The sequence below is a fragment of the Notamacropus eugenii genome, chromosome 6 (genome assembly GCF_028372415.1).
Source record: "Notamacropus eugenii isolate mMacEug1 chromosome 6, mMacEug1.pri_v2, whole genome shotgun sequence".
Taxonomy (NCBI): domain Eukaryota; kingdom Metazoa; phylum Chordata; class Mammalia; order Diprotodontia; family Macropodidae; genus Notamacropus; species Notamacropus eugenii.
Window position 1 is genome coordinate 343,411,775 of NC_092877.1, and position 16,364 is coordinate 343,428,138.

General features: G+C 38.2%; 1 protein-coding gene across 7 annotated transcripts in view; it reads right to left on the reverse strand.

The window, feature by feature from the left end:
- Positions 1–16,364, reverse strand: part of FXR1 (FMR1 autosomal homolog 1) — a 62,822-nt gene that overhangs the window by 45,766 nt on the left and 692 nt on the right. The gene's annotated exons all lie outside the window — the stretch shown is intronic.

Consider the following 16,364-nt stretch of genomic DNA (forward strand, 5'->3'; position numbering starts at 1 on the left):
CAAATAACAAAAAACTCACACCAGATGGCCTCAAATCTTCTTAGTGAAAGACAGTTAGATCCATTATCTGCTGGTCAAGAGATTCTAGAAAAAGCAACTAGTGTAACATTTATTAAAGAGCCACACTAGACCTTCAAGACTAGATATAAAAACAAGCAAAAGCCTACATGAAGATCTAGATGGACTGAGAGAAATTGATTCAAGAAATCAACAGCCCCAACAGAGGTAAAACCTCTGGCTTAGGGACAGTGAATGAACTGGAAAGACAAAAATCTATGTAGCTGTGGTCAGAAAGAAGAATGTGATTTAATTAATCTTGCAATTAAGTGTGCAGCAAAATTGGTGTAGGGTGGTAGAAATTTAAAAGCCAGTGACTGAGATTAAAGCTGTCAAGCATTTCAATATGACTACTAAAATTCCAAATCAATATTATCACTACCTCCTCCCACCCCAACCCCTTTCCTGTCCCTGTCTAAAGTAGATTATTTTACTAGCTTTTCTTTGTATCCTCAGCACCTCCTGACAGGACACACAGCAGGTGCTTAATTTCTGTTGACTGACCAAAAATGTGGGGAGTCAGTTTTATTTTAAACATTTTCAAGTCACTTTGTGCAAGACAATGTGTATACAAAGACAAATAAAAACAGACCCAGGCTCTTAGAAAGGTAGCATTTGACTGCAGAGTGAAACATGCATACAAATTGAATAAAGTAATCAGAAAGAGCCCACTAGAGAGGAAGGAGAGTTATACTGCTGGGAGTATGACACCTGTACTGACCTTTAAGCAGCGCAAGAATTCTGAAAGGAAGAAATGAGAAGAAAGTGGATAGTAGAGAGAAAACAGCTCCAGAAAAAGGGACACTGACTGATACTTCCTACAATAATTCTGGATAATACGCTGATAATTTATTTTGCTGAACTATATTTATTTGTTATGAGAGAGGGAAGAAAGGAGAATAAGTGGAAATACTTTTTTCTTTTAAATCTCCCCCCTCCCACTACCAACCAAGCTAGAATTATGAATTAGGAACTATTAATAATAGCTTGACTCAAACAGTTCCTAAAGAGAAAAAATGTAAAATGAGGCAGTCCAGAGCCAAAAAATGACATCCTACAAAGTCTGCATAAAGAGGTAGCTAGTAGTAGTAGAGAGGATAAAGCGCTGTACCTGGAAAGATCTGAGTTCAAATACAACCCCAGACACTAGCAAGGCTGGGTTGTTAGAGACCAGCAGAGGGTGAAGATGTGATTTGAGCCACAGGAACTAAAAGGCATCCCTAAATATAGAATGGTCTTGATTTCCTCAGTCAAGATGAAGTTTTCTGCTGAAAGAGTCAGGGGTGGTGGGTTGGGCTCTGGAGCTAAATTAGAAAAGGAGCAGCAAAAGGGTTCCTTAGTAACAACTGTGTGTGTTCGTTCTTCGTTGCCAAAGAAGACCATGCCATCAGAGAAATAATGACATAACTTGCACTTGACTTTGTTTTGAGTGAGGGAGGGCTGTGCAGGTCACCAGCCTCACTTCTCCTCCAGAGCCATCTAAATCCAGTGGCCAGATATTCATCAGGATGACTGGAGATGACCCAGGATGAAGCAATTGGGGTTAAGAGATTTACCCAATGTAACACAGCTAGTAAGGGTCAAGTGTCTGAGGTGAGATTTGAAATCAGGTCCTCCTGACTCCTGCACTGGTGCTCTATCTACTGCACCACCTAGCTGCCCCTTAGTAACAATTAGGGAAAAATGAAAGGACTGCCATTGAGCAGATGTGGATTCCTAAGAGAGACTGGATGGCAAGTTTGTTTAGAGTGGGGTCATGAAGTAGTTTTGAGTTTCCCCCCACAGCTGCAAGAGATAGCGGGGGTTAGATTCATGGTTGAGGAAGGGATACATCAGTTGTAAAAAATGACAGTGGGTAGTGGAAAAACTGTAGGATCAGTCTATTAAAGTTTAAAAGTGAGTCTAACATTCCTTGAGGCCAGGAACTCCAGCATATATTTAATGTGAAAGTGAGGATATTTTCAAAAGTGAGGCTACAGTATGGTGGATAGATGGGAGGTTATGGTTAAAAAAAAGAGGAGGTTTAAGACAAGGTAGGCAGATGGGATATAGATGAAAATATAGGAGGTTAAAGACTGGGTGGAGAAAAAGCAAGCTACTAAACTTAACAAGTCTGAAAGTTCATCAGGTGGCAAGAGTAGAAGGTGGTAGATAACCTTTGATAGAAGAAAGATGAATGAAGGATAGTAAATGAATTCTCTGGAAGGACTGAAGGGAAGCGGTACTGTCCCCCACCCTGAGAGGTGGAAAAAGTGACAAGAGTGGCCACCAAGAGAAGACTGGTTTCAGGAATGTGGTGACCTGGGACTGGGCATGGGGAGGGAGTCTAATTTTCTCTCAAAGGGAAGAGGTAGAAATAATATTAGTTAAAGTTAAAGAAACATGTCACAGTACTTCTGCTTCCAAGGCACTCTAACAATAAGTAGGGACTTTTTTACCTGTATGGTTCATTCAAAAAAATCATAAATTTATTTTGTAGCTATAGTTAATTTCAGTTTCTGAAGTCTCCTCAAATCTGTAGGGGTTCATCACCAGAAAGTGACATCCAAGTTGTGACACAGTGGAGGGACCTAATCTACCATGAATAGTAGTGAGTAGAGTACCCACACCTACAAAATCACACAATCCCTTAAGTATTCAAGAAAAAAGCAGACAAAAACTAAGAAGTAAAGAAATTCAACATTATTACAAAACATGCAGTTATCATAGTTAAGTCAATAAATGAACAGCTAACTCTGATCTTGAAAAGTGACTGGAGTCATATATCAACAATGATTAAGTACCTACCAATGGTCTGGTACCTGGAGATAACAAAGATAGGAATAGTCTGGCCTCAGAATTTTGCTTTCTATACTCAAGACAAAATCCTATGTAAAATAGCTACAAAATACCACATAATTTGGGAAAGGGTATCAGAAAAGGAGATTAAAGAGATAATTGAAAGAAACTAAGGATTCTAAGAGGCATGGATGAGGAATGATAACCAGGGCAGGCAATAGCATGGATTAGGGAAGATACAGGGTATGTGAGGAAGATCACAAAGCCTTCATGTGTGCTTAAACATGTACAAGTCTGGGAATGTAAATTCAGGTTAGAATGGGATAGGGCTTTACATGACCAGGAGCTTCTATCTGATGCTGGAGAGCATGCCTTTGTCTTACTCCGTTGGCCAATTTACCATTTCCAGACATAGAACACGATGAAAAAAGGATATTTCAATAACACTACTATTCCTACATCCACAGTGAAGCATTCTTGTATGGGTAGGATAAAAACACTACAAAGAATAAAAAGGACCCAGATTGGTTCACTCATTCTGTAAAGCAGTTTTGGAACCATGCCCCAAAGTTTTTAAACCATGGATACCTTCTGACAGACCTCTACTGGGCTATACCCCAAATAGTTCAAAGAAAAATGAAAAAGAAACGTACCAAAACTATTTACAGCGGCTCTTTTAGTGCTGGCAAATAAATGAATCCTAAGAGGAGAGCTCATGACTTTTGGAATGACAACAAATTGTGATGTGACTATACTGTTATACTATTACTAAACAAGTAACAGTTTCAGATACATTGGAAAGATTTATATGAACTGATGTAGAGTGAAGAGAGCTGAAGCAGAACAATTTATAAAATAACAACACGGTAAAAGCAAAGTTTTGAAAGATCTAAGAACTGCAATGCAATGACCAACTTCAGTATTCCAGAAGACTCCTGATGATACATGCTACCCACTTTCTGGAGAGAAGTAATGGATTTAAGATGAAGAATAAGCCATATAGTTTGGGCACATAGCTAGTGAGGGAATTTATTTTGCTTAACTACATTTATGAATTTCCTTTTCCTGTCCCTGAATGAAAGGGGCAGGGACAGAAAATAGATGTGTTAAAAAAAATTAAGGAAACAAAAAGTCCGGCTCTGATATTCTCTTCACTGAATTCTTAATTAGCATTAGGAGGAACTATGTATGCCAACAAAAGATTAAGAGGGATCATTTGATGGATATAACTCTAATTTGTATTCTGGGCCCTTCTTTTGGTAAGGATAATTTGACATCCTTGTCCACAGTATTGTCATTTCACAAAAACATTCAGAAGACCTTCCAATAGACATAATCATAGATTTAAACTGAAGCTTCAACTCACTGAACAGAACTTTTATTTTCCCTTAAGATACAAGGCAGAATATGCAAAGCCAAGTACATAGGACACTGGGGAAAAACCACTCCTTTATACCCCAAAATCTCAAAGAACACAAGCTTGACAATGAAGTTCATTTTGTCATGCTAGAATCAAAGCAACAGGGAGCTTTCCTTAAAATGCTAAGTAGCTTCTATCTAAAACCAAGAGCCAGCATCATTTGTAATGAGGATAAGCTACAGACCTTTCCAGCAAGATCAGGAAGCTGGAGCAAGAATTTCCATCACCAATGGAAAGATCACCATTAGCACTTGCTATTATGCTGGAAATAAATGCAGGCTATATCAAGAAAAAAGAAATTGAAGGAATAAAAACAGGCAAAGAGCAAACAAAAAGATCACTTTCTGCAGATGATATAGTTGACTTAGACAAATTTTTTGACCAAACAAGAGATAGAGAATATTATGAAGCGCAAAATGGATAATTTTGATTACATTAAATTGAAACGTTTTTGCACACACAAAACAAATTCAATGCAACCAAGATTAGGAGGGAAGAAGAAAACTGGGAAAGAATTTTTGCAACTGCTATCTGTGATAAAGGCCTCATTTCTAAAATATATAGAGAACTGAGTCAAACATACAAGAATACAAGTCATTCACCAACTGATAAATGGTCAAAGGATATGAACAGGCAGTTTTCAGAGGAAGAAATAAAAGCTTTCTATAGTCATGAAAAAATGGTCTAAATCACTTGATTAGAAAGAAGCAAATCAAAACAACTCTGAGGTACCACATCACACCTATTAGATTGAAATGTGCATACCCTTTGATCCAGCAATATCATTTCTAGGACTGTATCCCAAAGAGATCATAAAAAGGCAAAAGGGTCCCACATGTACAAAAATATTTATAGCAGCTCTCTTTGGCCAAAAACTGAAAGTCGAGGGGAAGCCCATCAATTGGAGAATGGTTGAACAAACTGTGGCATATGAATGTAATGGAATACTATTGTGCTATAAGAAATGATGAACAGGAAGACTTCAGAGAGGCCAGGAAGGACTTATATGAACTGGATGCTGAGTGAAACGAGCAGAACCAGGAGAATTTTGTACACAGTAACAACCACAGTGTGCAAGGAATTTTTCTGGTAGACTTAGCCCTTCACAGCAATGCAAGGACCTATAAAATTCCCAATGGACTGTTGAGGCAAAATGCCTTCCACATCCAGAGAAAAGAACTATGGAATTATATCACAGAATGAAGTAGACTATTTTCTCTTGTGTTTTGTTTTTTTCATGGTTTCCCCCATTCATTTTAATTCTTCTATGCAACATGACTAAGGTGAAAATGTAAAAAACAACACTGAAATGATTAACTTCAGCAAAGTTGCAGGATATAAAATGAACTCATGTAAATCATCAGTATTTCTATACATTATCCAAAAAAAAATCCAGCAGGATTGGATTATCAATGGAGAAATTCCATTTTTAAAATGTGTGTGCCTGTTATACAGACAGTGGAAGAGGGAGGGAGGTGCTGTGGCAGAGAGATCCTACCTGGGGTCCCAAAGACACCCACAGGAACTATAGGAACAAAATTACAAAACACTCCTTGTATACAAAACTGGAGAAATATTAATTGCTCATAGGTAGGGGCTCAATCAATATTTTCTTTAAAAATGACAAATACCACCTAAATTATTTTATTTTCTCAGTGCTATTATCAAACTACCAACAATTACTTCATAAAATTAGAAAAAAATAACAAAATTCATCTCAAGGGACAAAAAAAATCCAGGCAAGAATATAGTAAGAAGACACAATCAACAATATAATTTTGTAATGGTTAAGAATTAGATTGGTCAGTAGAACAATTAGGTAGACAATACACAGAAGCAGACAATTACAATACCCTGGAGTCTGTTAAACCCAAAGATCCCATCCCAGCTATCCTGGCAAGAACTCATTTGGAAGCAGGCATATACCCTTTGACCCAATGATACTGTACTAGGCCTACATTCCAAAAAGATCAAAGAGGAAAAAGACGCAAGGACAAAGATCTCTGTAGTAGCTCTTCTTATGGAAAAGAACTGAAGAAACTGAGGGAAAGCCCATTAATTAGAGGCATGGCAACACAAATTATGGCATAAGAGATGGATATTACTGTGCTGTAAGAAATGAGGAGCAGAATGGTTTTAGAAAAAACCTGCAGGGTGGGGGGGAGGATAGAGGGGAGGGCATGGGGAGGAGAATGTAATACGAGGTCGACACTCATGGGGAGGGAAAGGACCATAAGAAAATAGAAGTAATGGGGGACAGGATAGGATGGAGGGAAATATAGTCAGTCCTATACAACACAACTAGTATGGAAATCATTTGCAAAACTAAACAGATATGGCCTATATTGAATTGCCTGTCTTCCAAGGGGAAGGGGTGGAGAGGGAGGGAGCTAAAGAAGTTGGAACTCAAAGTGTTAGGACCAAATGTAATGTTCTTACCACTGGATAACAAGAAATACAGGTTAAGGGGTCAAGAAAGCTATCTGGCCCTACAGGACAAAAGAGAAGATGGAGACAAGGGCAGGGAGGGAGGATAGAGGAGAGAGCAGATAGGTCACAGGGGCAATTAGAAAGCTTGGGTCTGGGGGGGGGGAGGGGATAAAAGGGGAGAAAATTTGTAACCCAAAATTGTGTGAAAATAAATGTTAAAAGTTAAATAAAAAAATAAAAAAAAAAAAAAAGAAAAAACCTGCAAAGATTTGTATGAACTGATGCGAAGTGAAGTTAACAGAACCAGGAGAGCAAACATACCAACAGCAATATTATAAAGATAATCAACCTTGAAAGACTTATTTAACTCAACCAATATAAAGACCCAACACAATTACAGAGGACTTGTAAGGAAACATGCTACCCACCTCCAGATAGAGGAAGAATGAAGTCAGTGCAGTCTAAAACTTTTTCCCTCTTTGGGAGAAGTGGGAACGACCAATTAGGAAATTTGTTTTCTTTAACTCAATATTTATAATGGCTTTTTTTTCTTGTTGTATGAGGGAGGAGGGGGTTTGGGAAGCAGAAAATTCAGAATTGAAAATAAAATTGAATTTTAAAAATAAATTGACGCAATTAAGAGTTGCATAATAAGCTTCCAATTTCAGAATCAATAAAATAGTTGCCTTAATTTAAATATTACAAGATTTAGTGTTTAAGCACCCTTTAAAAATATCCTTTAGCATATACATTACTCTTAATATTAGAGAATGAGAAGCAATGTTTTACATTTTAGAAAATACTCCATGGAGATTCAAAAGTTGTTACCTCAATTCTTTGGTGCTGTAAGCTTATGTCAGATAAAAGGACAATGAAAATGAAGTTGTTTAAAATGCACTGCCCATAAATGTCAAAATTATCTTTGTGGCAAAGTTTTAAGAACTGCTTAAGGAAAAAATACTTATCTTGTCCTTGTATTAATAGCACTATATTTCATACAACTTAATCTAACATAGCAATATATACCTACGGCTAATCATTTATTAAATGGCTACTATGTGCCACCCAGGCACTGATCTAAGAGCTAAGGATCCAAAAGAAGTGAACGTCCCTGTGCCACCCTCAAGGAGACAATGCTGTCAGGGAAAACAAATAAATGATATAAAACTATGGAAAATCATGAAAAGCCCCCAGTGGTAGCTGAAAGCAACACTGATTTCATGTACGTCTGTAAGTTAACTACTACATAACTACTTATTCAGTTAAAATTAGGCAAACCAGTTATTCCGTCAACAAAAATTCACTAATAAGGTCTAAATGTCAGGAGGACCCTGTGATATTAAAGCTCTGAGGATTCCAAAAAATCTAATAGCATTCCCTGCCCTCAGAGTCCACAGTCTAATATGGGAGACAACTGAACTGTGTACAAACAGGATATATACAGAGTAAACTGGAGATAACTTCAAAGAGAAAGCACTAGTAATTAACGTCTATAGAGAAAGGCTTCTTTCAGGTGAAATTTAGCTGAGATTTGAAGGAAGCTGTAGAAAACATTCCACGCATGAGGGACAGCAGAGAGTTGGGTGGTATCTAGGGAAAGAAAACAAATCCCTGAGTAGGTTCATGAGACTAAGGTATAAGAAGACTGGAAAGGTAGGAGGGTGTCAGGTTTGAAAGGGCTTTGAAAGTCAGAGGATTATATATTTGATCCTGGAGATGATTAGGAGTCATGGGAGCTTAATGGGTGTATGGGTGTGTATGGATGGGTGGGTGGGTGTTTGGGTGTCTGTGTTTGTGTGTGTGTTATGGTCAGACCTGCAATTTCAGGAATATCACTGTGGTGAACTGAGTGGAAAATGAATTGTAGTGTGAATAGACAAGGCAGGATAGATAAGGGGCTGTACCACAGTGGAAAACGTAGTGAAGGTCAAAACCTGGGCACGCATAGAGTTTAACAGCTATACTGCAAGCCTAAGTGACTAGGAGAATGGTGGTACCCTAAACAGTCATATGGAAGTTTGGAAGGTGGGGGGCAGGAGGGAAGAAGAGAAAGCAATGAATTCATTCTTGGACATGTTGCTTTTTAAATGTCTACAGGACTATTCATTCAGAAAAACCAGAAAGCAGTCTTGCAGAACCTAGGTATATACAGACCAACATCTCACACCATATACCAAGATATGCTCCAAATGGATAAATGCTTAGATGTGAAAAGCGACATCCTAAACAGAATTAGAGGAAGCAAAAAGTTAGCTATTTGAGCTATGGATAGGAAAACATTTTATAACTCAACAAGAGAATTCAATTGGTCAATTTTGATCAGATAAAAGTAAAAATGTTTTGCACAAAAGCCAATTCAGCTAAAATTAGAAGAGATATAGGCAAAAATCTGCAGTAAGTTACTGATAAAGATCTCATTCTAAGATATATGGATAGATGTCTATGTATATGATATCTATCTATATCTATAATAGATATCTATAGATACATCTTGCTATCTGGAACTAAATAAAATTACTAAGAAAAAGAACCATTCCCCCAATTGGGGATATCAAAAATTATGATGAACAGTAAGTTTTCAGAGGAAGAAATCCAGGCTACCAAAAACCATTAAAAAAACCCACAACATAACATTATACATCATTATTAGAGAAATGCAAATTAAAAATAACAGGGGTTCTCCCATGCAACTGGCTGACTGGCTAAGTTGACAAAAAAGTAAAATGACATGCTAGAAGGGCTGTGGCAAACCAGGTACATGAACATACCACAGGTATAGTTGCCAACTGTCCTAGCCATTCTGGAGAGCAAATTATGCATGCCCATCATTAAACCATTTGATACAAGCATCTTCGGTCCAGCTGTACTGCCACCAGGTCTATATCCTAAAGATCAAAGAAAGAGGAAAAGGAAACACACATACAAAAATCTATAGCAGCTCTTTGTGTCAGTGGCAAAGAAACAGACCCATCAATTGGGGAAAAGTTCACCAAAGTAATGGCATGTGATTTAATGTAACATAATTATGCTTTAAGAAATCAGGAACACAACCAGTTTCTGAGAAACCTGGGAAAATTCAAATAAATACAGAGTAAAGTAAGTAACAGCCAGGAAACCAATTTATACAATAGCAATACTGTTAAAACAAAACTGTGAAAGAGTTAAGAACACTGATCAAGGCAGTAACCAGAAGACTCATGCAACTACTGCATATATCATTATGAAGCTAAGACTGGACCTGGAAAGTCCAACAATTACTAAGCCTAAGGATTGTTGAGGGGATCTCTGCTGGAATAAATTGATGGAACCTAGTACGCACATGGGGGATGGGTGTGGGGTGGGAGGATAGGGCATGCAGCCTCAGGAAGGAAAACTGTGCCACTGACACCTCCACCTCTTTCTATGTGAACTGGGTAAAGGAGGAAATTGGAGGGCAGGGAGAGCCATGGAAGGCTTGAGCAGGGATTAAAAAAAAAAAAACACAACAAACTACCCTGGAAAAACCTTTGTGACTGACTAAAAGGGATAATGAATGGACATTGAGACATTACCTTGCTGCAAGGAGGGCCCAGTTGAGACTATTTAACAAATCTGTAGTCCACTCAGTTAGTAGCACGTGACTAGAAAGACAGAGTGAACAGTAGGAGTAATCCAAAACTGAGGACCAGAGACAAAATCTGCTATCCATTTCCTGATTGGTGCCAGACTCACCGTGCAGATTGAGACATAAATATTTTGCAGATATAGCCAATGTAGGCATTTGTTCTGTATGACAATACATTTTTATCATGAGGGCTTTGTTTTTCTTTTTTTTTTAATAGGGGGAAAAGGCATTTTAGTCACTTGGAAAATATTTTAATTTTGTAAGTATCCACAGGACATCTAAGTGGAGATGTCCAATATACAACTGGAGATTTCAGATTAGAGGTCAAGGGGGATCAGCCTAGATGATAACTGAACCCACAGGAGCTGATGAGATTATGAAGTTAAATAATACAGAAAAGGACAAGGACACGCCCTAGGGTGAGCAAACCAGTTAACAGGAATGACCTGAACGAAGATACCGCAAAGGTGACTAAAGTGGTCTGATATCAAAAAAATGTAGCAAAGAAAGTATACAGGAAAAGATGTCAAAGAACAGAATTCAAAGCCTGTAGAAAATACAAGGATGACAATTGAGGAAATGTGATTAGAATGGCACTTAAATGATTAATAACCTTAGAGAGAGCTTTTTCAGTTGAATGATGACTCAGAAGCCAGACTACAGAGTTGAGGAGAAAGGAAAGGGAGGCACTAATTGTAGATGGTCTTCAAAGAACTTAGCCACAAAAAAAAAATTTTAGCAGGGATGGATGGATGAAGTGAGAATTTTAGGACAATTGGAGGCTTGAGGAGGAATGAAAAAGGTTTGGAAAAAAATGCTGTAGTAAGTAGAATAATCAGTGGATTAGGGAGGTGTAAAAAGGATTACCTCATAGAAGGGCCTAGCGGAGTACAAAAATTTGTAGTAAACCCAGTCAGTACCTCCTAATCCACTAAATTTATTATGCTGACTAGCTACAATTGGAGTGAAATTTCTTGGGGATAGGGACTGTCTTTGATTCTTTGTGCCCCCACAAGAAACCAGCAGGTGCAGCAATTCATTCCTTCTCTAGACCCCAACTTGCTCACAACCAATTCAGGAAACCCTGCCCACACAAAAGAAATACTCCCCCTTTCCTTACCCTTCCTTTTATCCCTAGACCCAGGCTGACTAGATCCCATGGTGACAATCAACTTGGATGAGGTAAATCACCAACTATTCTTTTTGGTGAGATGGAGTACCTCAAGGTCTTAACACCTACCTCTGCATCTACCTTCCCCTAAGGTCCTCTAGTCCTTACCAAACTCCCTAACTGCTTAGCCCTCATGCTCATCAAACAGCCATCTGGCACCATCATCTGATCTAGAGATGCAATCTAAGGACCCCCTAGGCCTTGCCACCCTGCCTCCCAATAGCTGAATTTTCTTTTTATGTTGTTTCTCCCAATTAGAACTTGACTTCCTGGAGAGCAGGGACTATCTAGTTTTTTTTTTCTTATCACCAGCCCTTAGCATATCTTAAAAATAACAGATACTTAATATTAATAGTTTATCCCTTCATTCACACACAGTTGGTCTTAAGTAAAATGGCCATCATTCTGGCCCTTTACAAGGTAACTATTAATGTCTCTATTAACATAACAGTAAAAAGGACAGAATTCTTTATTTGAAACTCAATTACCAGAGACAGAAATAACATTAGAAGCAGAGACATATTTCAGGATATCAAGTGAAGCCATGGCATTATCATTAAATATTAAACAAATTAAACACAAAATGCACTGGAGAAAAACTATGTATTTTAGAAATGGCCAATTTGTTGTTTTGCTGGGCCATACTTATTTGTCATAAAGGTGGATTCTATCGAGGTAAGGAGATGTCACTGGTGACACTAGCTAAAAAAAAAAACAAAACACAGCCAAACCTATCAATAAATCATTTATAATGGAGAAAATGTAGTATATAGACAAATAACAGGCCACATAGCAAGCAGTTCAGGGCATTGTTTTACTTCTAAAATGTGGTCAACAATCCTTAAATTGTTTCATCTGATCAAATGAGAAAATCTTGAAGAATTCTGTAAATCATATGGTATGGTACAAATAGAGACCAGACTGGAAAGGAGAAGGGGCAGGCAGGGTCATCCTTCTGCTATCTATTTGTAAAGTGAAAGCTTTTATGAAATACAAAACCTCATCTCTTCTTATTTATTAGGGCAGGAAGCAGAACAGTGACCCCCTCAACAAAAGGAATGAAATGGCCAGAGGGTAGGGATGCCAAATTCTTCCAAGATTTGTGCAGAACAAATTATGCAGGCCCCCTCTCTCCCCATATTGATACCATTCAGCTGTAACAATTAAGGTTAAAATTAATACTTTAACCTTTTTTAAATAAAGATTTTTAAAGGCAAAAAATTTCCTCATATAAATTTTTCACTCCCAGAACTCATTTATTAAGCTATCACTGCACAATTCTATTCCTATCAGCTTGACCTTAGATGAAGCACTATCTATCTCTAAAGTACGTAGTACTTATTAATACCTTCTAAAAGAATTCCTTTTTCTTTTTTTTTTGGTCATGAATTCCCTTTGGCAATCTGCAGAAGACTATAGACCCCTTCTCGCAATGCTTTTAAATTCATAAAAATGCATAAAAATAAAAGAAAACCATTCATTATGTTGAAATAGTTATCATTAAAAAATTTTTTATGACCCTTTTCTAAGAAGTCTAGAGTGATTCCAAGATGGAGAATAAACACATGACCATCCTCAAGAGGAACTTTTCTGCTTCAGTTAGTTTCACAGTAAAAATGGTCATCTTAAAACTTCCAAATATATACCCAATAAGTACATTTGCAAGGTTCATTAACATGCATAAAAGACTATAAATAACTGGTCTGAGCCATACAACAATCTTGTTAAGTACATAAAGATGTACTGCCTATCCTCATTTTACAGATGAGGAAACTGAGGATCATAAGAGACACAGCTATTAAGTACCTGAAAAATATTTAATATTTAAAGAAATAGTAATATTTAAAGAAAAATTTTAGTACATAATAACTTCAACTGAGGACTTACTTAAAAGGCAGTATTTACACTTCAAATCAAATTGCAATTTATAAGTCTTTACTTTAAAAGATCATCAATCTTTTGAGTCTCTAAATTACAAATCAACCATTTGGTTTCAAGTTTTGTACTATGAACAAATGTGTTAGAATCATTTCCTGGGGCAATTAAAAATGCAAATTGTCATCTTTTAAGATGACTACCTATAAGCCCTGGATTTGATGTGAAACATTAATTATTGAGAAACTGTTCTCTCCTTTGTGACAGGTACATGAATAAAGACTGAAGAGAATTTCATGATAGCTCCTACTAAATACAATATCTGAAAGGTATTCAATTAAAAACTTAGCACTTAATTCTTTTTATGGTCAGGAGGTACTCATCTAAGTTCTCTGGGGTCTCAATTTGTAAAATTAATACTTGTACTATCTACCTTATAGGTAGGTAGAGAGAAATAAGAATATTAGGAATAAGAGAAAGTTAAGACAAATAGACTAAAATATTTATTTTAGACTTTAATTTCTTAGAATTTAATAGTATATTCAAGTGGGGCACTACGTAGTGGGAAAAGCACAGTGTGGAAGACTTAGGTTAAATACTGACTTTCTTCATATATTTATTGCCTATTTCTTGGACAGTTATGAACAAAGTGTTCTCTCCACTATAAAACATAATGCAAAAATTTATAAATGACATGACTAGAGAACCTAAGTTTAATGCTGCTTCAGTGGTTTAGCAAAATCATTAAGGTGGATACACAGCATGTATTAATAACTACACCTTCCTCCATTACGCCTAATTTTTGATGGCAAATATACTAAAAGTGATGAATACAAACAAAACTTAAAACAAAAATACATAGTCTTTACCACACCAGTTATCTAGGCTATCATAACACACAACAGAGCTATTTCAATTCTTTAAATTTTCTGAACAGTAAATTATGCTATATTTTAAAGCTAATTTTACCAACTAATCATGTATTCTGGATTTCTGATCTCAGTGACAAATTATAGCTAAAATCCCAAGTCTATATATATTATATATTACCAATATATATAAATGGAGTTGATTAACAAAGAGGGTTTCAAATTTCATGTTTCCAACCTGGCATTATTTTCCTTAGAAACCTAGGACACCATGGAAACTTTTCCCTACATAAGCACAAGTATAGTATGACCTAACTTTCAATATCTCCCTAAGCAAAGTGTATCCTTTGGCAATGGTTAAATATTAAAAACCCTCAAAGCTAATAAAAGGGTGCTTTAAGAATTTTTAAAATTATCAGTGTTAAGCACTAAGGTTATTTTCTAGAGTTTTCCCAGATATAAAAAAATAGTCAGTAATACTCAGGGTTAAATTAACCCCCTTACACTTACCCTGGAACTTTTAAAACCCCTCCCCCTCCTTACTACAACCTAGTTAGGTAGGTAGTGTTGTGTATTATCATTCCCATTTTACAGACAAGTAAAACGAAATAAAATGAGGTCAATGAACCAAGCTCTGATTACAGAAGAATTGGAGTTGGGATTTCAAGTCCAGTACTCTTTCTACTTCAGATAGCTGAACCTTGAATGCTCTAATCACATTTGTCCTAGTGCGTTCCACAATTATTTTTTTTTAAAGGGTTACAGTCTGGAAAATAAATTTGAGACTACGGACAAAGAGTTTTCATCTGTATTTTCTTCTTCCTCTTCTCCTCATGTTTCATAATTCATCTTTAGTCCTTTTCATTTTTTAGCCAATTTTGTGAATGTATAAAAAAAAGTTTCATCTCTCCTAAAATATTTTACAGAGGCTTCCAAAAATGATATTCCCTACCTGCAAATTAATAGCCATAAAAACAACCTGTAAAATCACCTTGGGGAAATAACTGTTAGGAGCAAATTCAGACACGGCATTTTTCCTTCTAGCTGCCACCACAAATTAATGAAATGTACTTAGGCTAAACGAAATGTACGTAGTCCCCTTCTCCACTGCCCACGTGGTGGTCCAAGACGCAGCTAAATGTCTGAAAAAAATGCACACTATCGTTTCCTATAGAAAATAAGAGTAACTAACTACACTTCCTAGATGCACTTTGAAAACACTGAACTTTCAGGGCTAAAATACTTAAGTATTTCATTTAAACAGAACAGCAGTTCCAAAAACTCTAGCCACCGAAGTTTTGACTTTAGAGAAGGAAAGTCGTGACCCTTCCATTACAAGCTCGGCCCTGCCCACCTTTTAAGAGAATTAACTCCTACTTTGTAAACACTACCTCCCCGCCCGGGTCACCAGGCCCAGAGAAAGGATCCCGAGCCTCGCCTTCCTCAGCCACCTCCCTCATCCAGGGGACCCCAGCCGGACCCGTCCGTTCGCCGGGTACAAAGCTTTCCAAGACACAAAGGCCAGATGGAGGGCCCCCCGGGTCGGGGCTCCGGCCCGCCGCCCGCCCGCAGCCCCCTCTATTCTGGGGACGAAAACGCCAGCCCCGAAAGGCCGCGGATCCGGGGCCCGAGTCCTGCAGGCTCTGCCCTCACCCAGGGCCCCCCCAGCAGAGGGGACGCCCAGCGGGCCCCCGCTCGGGCCGAGCCGCACGGCCGCGGCCTCCACCAAAATAGCCCGGACTCTGAAACATCTGAGCCCAGGCTTAGACCGGATGACGGACGGGCGACAGCTGGGGGGAGGGGAAGAGCTAGGGGGGGTTCGTATCGATCTTATAACATCCCGGCCTACATGGGGGCAGGGCGGCAGTATAAAACAAGGCGGGGAGGGGGGAGAGAAAAAGATGGAGAAGGGGAAGTGTGGGGGGGTAGGGTTTTTCTTGGGGGGGATTCTTGCCCTGCCAGGCCTGTCCGTGTTTCCCCGGCTGCCCACACCTCCTCGCCTTTCTTTACACCCCCGATTAAACGCCCCCACCCCACAAACGGGGCCCAGGATGCTCTAAGCAACACAACGCTGGAAATAAGGGCCACCGCCCCCCCACCCCCGGGAGACATTCCGGAGATCTCCAGGCACAGGAAAGCGCCTCCGGGCGGGTTCCGTGG